We start from the raw sequence: 10,055 nt of genomic DNA, 5'->3' as shown, positions 1-10,055 counted from the left end.
AAATGAGGGAGCTGGTCCAGAAGGTAGAATGTATGTGCTACCTAGAAACTGCAACAGTTTCCACATGTACTTACTTACAGTGAAGTTATGCTGAAATATACATGTAAATGAACAACTGAGCAAGAACCAAACTGAATTATTTTCCTGTTCATTCCATATTTCCAGGTCTTTATGTATGTGCAATGTCTTTAGAAAAGCAGTGAGGCAGTAATAGCTCTGTGTGAGTTTTATCGTGTCCACTATTTCCTCTAATTAGCATTAGAGGCACTAATGTGAATTTGTTACGTAACACTAAAAGGTATTTTTAAAATACAGCACTTTTAAAGAATATGCCTAAAGAACCAATACTTCTTAGATAAATTGGTGATTTTCTTCATAGCTGGTAATCTTAATGGCCTGTAATTGTCATTACAATGTAATGAATTGTTCAAGTTTGAAACAGTTTTTTAGGACATTGAATTTTGTAAAACAACTGCATGTTTTATTTGATAATCTAAGTGTACAGTGTGAATGCTAAGCTATGGTCTTTCCAGTCCTTATCGTGGGCACTATCTTATCCATTTTTGTACCACTGTCCCATGCCATCATGCTTACAACATTGTTTTAGCATCTAAATATTGACTGAGGGTGGAAGCTCAGGGAGCTGCCATGCTGCATGCTGTTTTATTTGTGTGTTCATATTCCATGGCATCATTTGTTTATGTAGAAGACAGGATGTGCTAAGCATTTGGCAGTGTTAGGCAATGATGCCACTGGGAATATAACTCCTGCTGAACAGAAAGAATAAATTAAAAATAATATGCTGTATTTTGAATGCTGTATTTTTCCAGCAGGAAAACTCATCACTTTTTTATGTAATTATTATTTATATGTTATGTTCTCTAAAGGCATTTTTCTTAAGCCTCCCACTCCTATTTTGAACTATATTTATTTCACTTGGAGGAAGGCTAAAGATTTAACATTTTCAACTGCCACAAAACTGACACCTTTATTTACTCTCTAACTCTTCAATTGTTTTTTGAGTAGCACTTGTGATGATCTTATTTTGGAATTTAAGGCTTCTTGTTTTGTTTCATAAAGCACCGAAAACTACATGCAACAAAAAATGCCCACAAAGTTCTCCTGAGTTTTTAACAGCACATCTGAACTGAGTACAGTGATTACTCAGTAACAGGCACTTCAAATCGTCTCACTGTTTTTCTGAGCTCCACCCATCTTGAGGACAAGCACTAACACTGGCTCTGACCTTCCTTCATTGCTCACTCTTGGAAGACCCTCTGGCATTTAAAACACTTCATTTTGCAGAGGTCTCACACAACGCATGAAGACGGCAGTGCCAACTGCTGCCATCCCACCCAATGGTGCCCACCAGCTCACAGTGGCCGTTCTCTCTGCCCCATGGTTTGCTTATAGCCAGTGCCTGCGTCGAAGTGAGATCCTCTCACAGGATCTGGAGTGCAGCATGCTCAAGACAAGGCTTTTTGTGTGGCAATAGCACAGATAGAGGGCAGGTGCTGTAGGTACCTGTGAGAGGACAGCCTGCTTCGCCCCGGCCTGTGCAGCCCCAGCCTTCAGAGGGCTGAGGAGGAGCAGCACACTCCCTGGAAGGCGGGAAAACCTCTCTGCTTGTGGAGAGCACTGCTGCCCACCTCAGGGGTCCCGTCAGCCCCCTTCGATTGCGGAGTGCTGGGCGGAGGTTGTCAGGAGCGTGTGGCACGTCCTAGTGCTCCCTTGACTTCAGCCCAAAGGCAGTGCCTTTGTTTGGCACCTCACTAAATGAGCAAGACAGAACCTGAGCACCTCAGTGGTGCACCTGTCAAGGCCCTGGTTTTATTCTCTCTGTGATGTTTGAGTTATATTTTCAAATGTTTCTTCACACTGTCATTAACATTAGCTAAGCAGGAAGTTCATGTGTGAATATTCCTTTGAACAGGGGTAAACTGACTTCTGATGAAGTCAGCACACCACCTCTGTGAGTGACGGAGAGACTAATTGGTTCCCATTAACTCCATTTCTAAGTATTGATGATGTGCCTATGACCCTTGTCTACCAAGCAGTGATATTCTGTGTGTATCACTCCTTTTTCTGTGGGAAAGGTCTTCTGAGAAAACTGTCCAAGATACACACATAAGTGTGGCAGCATGCACTGAGGCCTGCGAAGTAGACAATTATACTGTCACTGAATAACATTCCCAGGAAAGCAGGGGCAACCAAGCCCTCTGGTTACACAGGGAAGCTGAACAACTCCTCCTCCAGCTCCTTCTTACCTCATTAGGTAAAAATTGCTTGTTTTCTAGACTAATGCTGAATTGATGACCAGGACATACCAACATTTCTTTAATCCTGCTCGTTAAGGCCATGTGTATATTCTGCTTTATATTCTGCCTTACCATGGAAACAAACTGTGGAGGCAGAAGGTCCATATCAGTAAATGTAACTGCTGTTCGAATAGAGTAATTAGCTAGAGACCCTTACAGAAAGCTTCACAGCAAAACATTAACTATTCTGTCGCTAAAATGATCATAACAGGGCTTCAGGGTTAGTAATGCTGAGTGGGGGAATATTTGCTACACTTCACATATAATTTAGTTTGGAAGGGACTTCCAAACCTCTTCTCCAAGCAGGGCCAGCTTCAAAGCCAGACTAAGTTGCTCCTGACTTGCCAAATTCAGTCTGGAATATCCTTAATTCATGATTATATCATGGCTTGAACAGTTTTTTTTTTTTTAAGAACAAACTGTTTCATTTTGACAGAGAAAACCGAGCCACAGCTACATGCCAGAATAAGTGGGCTTGCTTGCAGAAAGGCTAAATACGTCACAGCGTGCTCATATAGTGTGTCTTCATTTGTGATAGAGGGGAAAGATGTTTCATCTTTGGTGCCTTTTGATGCTGTCCTCAAAATCATAGCTGCCTGCCTCATAGATAGAAGCCATGGGAACATGCAGGGCTCTTCAGGTCTGAGCACGTCCTTGGCTAATTACTATTGACTACCACAAAGATTTAAAAAAAGAAAGAAAAAAAAAAAAAAAAAAGCAGTCCTGAGTAGTGAGAGTGTAAAACACAGTCAACCACACAGTATTGTGCAGTTTGTCTTTACTGTTAGTTATTTAGTAGTGGTTTTTCTTTATGGATTACAGGAAGACAGGCAATGAAAAATGAAATCCAACTCTAATTAGAAAGCAAAAATTTGACTCTGTAGAGGTCTTTCATATTTGCAGTGAAGTGATGCTGAGTCCCCATCTGTAAATACATAACAGAATTGTAGAGCAGACTGTCTCAAGTTGGAAGAGATCCACAGGGATCATCAAGGCCAAATTCTGACTCCACACAGGACCACACAAAATCCAAACACTATGTCTGAGCTATGACCAAGCGCTATATCTGAGCCATGTCCAAATGCTTCTTGAATGGCTTGGTGCCATGATCTCTGCCCTGGGGAGCCACCACCCTCTGGTGCAGAACCTTTTCCTAACCTTTTCCTTTTCCAGCTCAGCCCTCCCTTAACACAGCTCTGTGCTGTCCCTCAAGTTCCATTATGACTGGTAAACAGGAATTGAACTTTCCAGAAGTGTGTATAATTCTGTGTCTCTGTAATTGCCTTGATTTAGGCACCTCCAGGAGGACTTATTAGGTCCAGATGTACAGATACAAACACGCTCTAGTGTTAGTGGTACCACACGCTTAACTTGAAAATGTCTGCCTTCTAAAATAACTTTTCACTGACTGTGACTGTGGATGGAAATCCAGCTCACTGTATCATGCTGTCTGCAAACCTTAGGCTGGAATAGACTGTGTTTGTCTGCAGCATAACTTTTAATAAAATATTTAGCCATATGGTATTGAAGGTAGACAACATGTTCCAGCACTTTGCTGCATAGACAGACTGGTACGTGCTGTTTCCAAGGGGAAAACAGCCCCTTATATGTCATTAGAGCCTAAGAGACCTTTACAGTTATTTAGCTTGTCAGAACAATGTTTTTGTTTTAAAAGTCTCGACCATCACCCAAGCAGGACTGAAAGCATTGATTTATAGCATGGCTTACTTGTTTTTTTAATTTTCTTTTTTTAAGCTGATTTATGCTGATTCCATTAGAAGTCTCTCAGGTGTACATGTACATACCAAAGCCCAATGAGTAAGCACATACCTAGACTAAATAATTTAATTATATTAATGGAAAATTTTAACCACTGCTACAGTGAATAAAGTATCTATCTGGACAGATTCAAATGTTATTATGACCCGAGTGTAACTTCAAGGTAGTTAATTCCTCATTAGTCAAGAGTCCTTCATTAGTCTGTCAGTGTCATCAGCTTAGAGACACTTCTGGTAGAACAGAACTAAGCAGATGCATATTGTTGATAATGAAGATTTTCCTTTGAAAAAAATGAAGTCTCTAGGACAATCACTTTTTTGTCTGCAAAGATTTTCACTTTATGAATTATTGTTTATTTTTTATACTGCAGCCATGTCAGCATTCCAACCATGCCAAAGCTGTGTCCTTGCCAAAGGCTGTGTGAGCTTACAAAGAGAGTCTTTGCTTGGAAGCATTTAATAGCAGAGATATTTTATCCAGTTTAAATAGAGTATGACAAAGAAGACTGATGAATTTTAGGGAAAATAGCAGCAGAGAAGTAAGGATGAATTCAAAAGAAATAACTATATTGTATCCACTGAATTGCAAAATAATCTAATCTTCATTTCTTTTCTTGTTGATTTACATAACATCAATCTTTCTTTTGAAATACTGATGTGTCAAACTTACAGTTTTAAGTGTATTTATAGTCACATACTGTTTTGTAATCTATTTTAAATCCCAGAGCCGTGTGCTTTAAAGTAATACTAAACATCTCCTGACACTGTATGTGACAGACTGGCAAGAAGCATAGTTTCTTAAATGTATCTAAAACACCATTTCCCCAGGACTGTAAAATCTTGTCTAATTGCTCCCATCTAGAGGTCTCTGTTTAGGCAGGTTTTCTACACTGAAGGTTGTTATGTTCCTTTTTTCCCCCATCTATTGACTATTAACTTATATATATATATATTTTCCCTGTGGAAATGAAGCAGAGATGGTAAGTCAAGTCTTGTGAGAAACAAACTTGTGTCTAAAGCATCATCTACTATACTGTAGAAGTAGAGAAGTAACTCGTGTTGATACATATTCTTCTGTCTTACTGTCTTTGTGTTGCGCTTGGGCTCAACTATCAGTGCCAGGCTAAAATCCCATATTTTGCATCTAAACAGTCATTTACTACATTCTTCCCTGATGCACATGTTTGTAATTAATTGTTTGGTGGAGATTAATAGAATTCACACACCAGGAAGGAACTACAAAGTTGTTACTTACACTATAGAAGCAACAGATGTTTTACTCCTAGAACTTTAATGAAATAGTTCCCTCTCTGGCTGTCTCTTGGAGTCTGACTACCGCTACTACAGAAAAATGTTGCAATTTTAAGTACTCTGTTATAATAAATCTAATTGCAGTTAACACAGGTACTTCTCCAGAGCTTCATACTCTGAACACATTCGCTCAGGCTAATGTGTTTTTGAAGGGCCGGACCCAATCTTTGGGTAACAGAGTTTTGCTCAGAATCATGCTGTCCCTGGTAATTTTCCAGGCTTGTGCCTTACTCTCCCAAGGAAAGTACATTTAGTTGGCTCACAGACTCAGTTCCCGAAGAAGTTTTCCATTCAGAGGGGCAAAGTTGCTATTTCCTTTGTTTGTAACTCAAGATTGCAGCGCTGTACTTGCTATGGGAATAGCTGCTGTGAAATAGATCAGAAATTTTAATTTCTTTTTTACTACGGGTAAGTTACCAAACTCTGTATGGTTCTATACTTAATGTCTTTCTGGTATAACATTGTAAGGCTTCAGGAAGGAGCACAGTTGGCATCCAGCAGGCAGCCCACTGTCTCTCTTCCGAGAGCAGCAGGGAGATGCACTCTGTTGAAACAAACATGGTGACCACCTGCTGCAACTGTTAGACTGTGGCAGAAACCCAGGCTGGGGAGCCACAACCTTTCTGGGCTGATGCATGCACTCACTGATCTCCTGAGGAGCAACTGAGCCGCTCAGGCCTGCAGTTCTGGGGAACTCTAGACTCTGGAAGTCCTCCAGGGGACTGAGGGCAGAGGGAAGTGTCATGGGTGCAAATGTGCCCAAATTGATGAACTTTCTGCGCAAGTGGCCAGGCTGTGTGAGGAAATCACCAGACAGTGTAATTTTTAGGTATCAGGCATATAAACTGGTATGTGATATTGCACAGTGACATGGGCAGACAGACAGCTCTGTATTAAGATCCAGAAAGAGAAGAAGCTAAGCTAAATCCCAACTGTGAGCAGACAGACAATATTACGGTCAATGGCTCTACATCCAGGTGGAGATCAGTGGTGAATAGTAGACCCAGAGGGTCTGTCTTGGAACCAGTGCTATTCAACATCTTCATCAGTGACCTGGATAGTGAGATTGAGTGCACCCTCAGGAGGTTTGCTGTTGACACTAAGCTGAGTGGTGTAGTTGATGCAACAGAAGGAAAGTATTCCATGGAAAGGGGTCTGGGCAAACTTGAAAAGTGGACTCATGGGAATCTCATGAGATGCAACAAGGCCACATGCGGGATTTAGCACTTGGGCTTAAGAATCCCAGGTATGTGCAGAGACTGGGAACTCACTGCAAGTCTGAGGAAGATGGCTTGGGGGGTTCTGGTGGATGAAAAGCTTGAAGGAAGCCATCCGTGTGTGCTGGCAGCGCAGCTGTATTCTGGACAGCATCAATAGAGGTTTGGCCAAATGGAGGCAGAGGTGGAGCAGGTCTAGAGGGAAGCCACAGAGATGATCAGAGGGCTGGAGAGCCTCTACTGTTAAGACAAGCTGAGAGCGATGGGCTTGTTCAGCCACGGGAAGAAAAGGTTCTGTGGAGTCCTCATTGCAGCCTTCCAGAACTTGGAGAGAGCTTATGAGCAGGAGGGAGACCCACTTACTACATATTCTGATAGTTAAAAGGACAAGACAGAAAGATTTAAAACTAAAAGAGGGCAGATTTAGGTCAGACATAAGGAGATCTTTTACTCAGAGGGTAGTGAGGCACTGGCACAGGCTGCCCAGAGAAGCTGTGGATGCCCTACCCCTGGAGGCGCTGAAGGCCAGGCTGGATGGGTCCTCAGGCAGCCTGATCTGATGGGTGACAGCCTTGCCCATGGCAGAAGGGTTGGAACACCACTGACTTCTCTTCCAACCTATGCCATTCTGTGTTCTATGATGTAGAACACAAGTGAAGAAATATGTGAAATATATATTGGTAGTTTTACTACTGAAGAAAGAGTGCAAGGAATCAGTTTCTTGGCATGCATGGTCCTCAGGTGTCTCTTAGCAAACAGATTTTACTTCCTTAAGCTCAAAAGGAGACAAGGGATGGTAGTGGAAGCTTCTTTTATAGGATCTGTGACTGGAGACTACAGATTGCTGTCAGCTCTTAGACTTTGCTTTAAATTCTACACCCTAAAGATAACCCTTCTCAGACTTCTATTCCTTCCAACTGGGAGGAGGTACGTATGTCTATGTTGCCTCATAATTTACAACACGATGTGGAAGGATCCTCTGATTTCTGACTAACTTCAGGAAGCATATTTAACATTACTGTGATAAATTTCATATATTAAGACATAGAAACTCATATTATGCAAAAGTAGTACTGAAACCTGTAGGAAAAAAAACCCCACAAACTAAAGCCACGAAACAATTGTGTTAATTTACTAGATGCATTGATTTTAATAGCCGCATATGCTTTTCATTACTAATACTGACAACAGTGCTGTCATCTGCACCACTCCTACAGCTCCACCTACAACTCGTTACCCCGCATGCTGCTGTATCCCTTTGGCTGCTGGTCTGCTGGGCCAGAGTCTCAAATATAACTGTTTTTCTTCCACTTCCCCACTTCCATCTGTTTTTGAACATTTTCTCATATGGTCCCGCATTGAGGAAGTGACAAGATGCTTACTCAGTAAATTATGACAGAGTTGTTATGCGATGTACAAATAATGGAAATGGATCTCAGCTGTACCTCACTTTTGTTTGGCATGATTTCCATAGTGACTGCAGCACTGACTGTGTGTCCAATTAATGATAATGAAGAAAACAGACTTTGAACAGTTAGATTAGATTTTAACAGAGACTTCCAATATAGATATACATCCAGCAGTATCTTCTAATAGTTAGTTGGCTAAGGAAACTCTTCTGTAGTTTCAACTCAGTTAGTAAGCAAAATAATTGTAAGTAAGTTGATGTTTCACAAAGTTATTCCTTAACAAAAAAATTGTATAAGTATTCCGTTTCTTGTAATGGTAATTTGGGAACCTTGATGGAGAAAACTGATTAAAAATCAAACTTTCACACTGAAGTGTGCTTTTTGACAACACCAAAAGGCAGAAACAGATACAACTATTGCCCCACTTCAGGGAAAAGGTGAAAGTAAATAAATGGGCTGCTATGCAAGTGCCTTGTACCTTAATACCAGGTTACTGTGCTCCACATGAAAACAGCCAATAGCCAAAACACAGAGTTTATAGACAGCTGTAGGTCTGCCATTTGGTCTTGTCTTCAGAACAAGTGCACTCTACACACAACCCACAGTCATTAGTTATTAGACTTGAGCTGCTGATGGAGGCAGGAAGGAGATCAAGATAGCATTCCATAGTCCTTCTAAACCAATGGGTGTTAGCTACCACCAAGAGAGGTTGTTACACTTTCTGCCTGCAAACACACCTACCTTGATCAGTGCATTCCTCCTGTATCTTGCCCACAAGGATGAGCTTCATGAGGAAAATGTTTTGATCAGAAATATTCCTGTAGAAATATTACTGTAGCTCCACCCTCCTTTGCCCTTGGCTACATGGTCCTGCATTTCTTCCCTGAATTCACCCAGAATTTTGTTTAATTAGTTTATCTTGCTAATTAACATAATGTAGCTTCTGGTATTCTTCTGCCATGAATTTACTCAGGTTTTAGGAATTTAAGAACACTTGCTGAGAGGACTGGAAATGGCATAGATGAGAGCAATGGGAGATGGACTTCCCCTTGTGGTAGTGTAGAACTACTGTGCTCATTGCCATTTCTAACTTTAAGATTCCCCAGCTGTGAATTCCCAGACTCCCACTGGAGATTAAGTAGTTTTAGAACTTTAAAAAAGGCATAACCCTTCTGAAGCTTTAAGATTATATAAGTAAGCGTATTCACTAACATAGTTGTGTTTCTGAGTGTGAGGAAAACACCCACACTCCTACTCTGGTCTGAAGTGTCCTAATGACTAACCTAAAGCAGATGTCAAACCCAGTCAGACAGGCAGCTCTTTAGACTGCTGGCCATAGTGATAACTTAGACCCAAAAAATGTTTACATTCCATATCCTGTCCTCTTCCACTGAGGAACAGTTCAGCTGCCAAATCTATCATCATTCAAACTTTCAGATGAGACAGAATCTACATAAGCCTGGTGCTGTTTTTCCTAGAGTTCCAGAAGTGGTATTGGACTTCTATGGACTTCCCTTCTATGGGGAACTAAATCATATCCTGACTCCCTGGGAAGGCAAGGATTTAGTTGCATCCAGTTGGATTTCAAAAGCTCCCTCTCTACCCTTGTATAGAGAACTCTGCCAGTAATAAATGATCAAGATACACACTTGGAAACATCCAAGGTATGACATTTTTTTAATAGAGACAGCCTATATTGTATTTCTGACATTTCAGAGATCATTTACTGATAGGTTTAAAGTATAATTATAAGCAAGTACTGAGGACTGTCAGAATCTGATTTGTGGATTGAATTGTAGGTGTGAATCTCGAACTAATGCGGTTTATTCATTTGCAGTCACACACTGTTCCAGCCAAAGGTCTGCTAAATTAGTAACACAGTCTGGGCCAGTGCTGGGCACAGTTTGTCCTATCTCCTTCTACAAATTTAGGTATGTAGTTCTATTTTTAACTAAATAAATATCAATAAGTGAAAAAACTAATGCCAGTAGGTATTGCTTGTGTTCAAAGGAAAGCTGTAAG

This window comes from Coturnix japonica, chromosome Z, assembly GCF_054131305.1.
Source record: "Coturnix japonica strain WE chromosome Z, WE-NBRP24, whole genome shotgun sequence".
Classification (NCBI taxonomy): Eukaryota; Metazoa; Chordata; class Aves; order Galliformes; family Phasianidae; genus Coturnix; species Coturnix japonica.
This window is presented reverse-complemented; position numbering follows the sequence as displayed.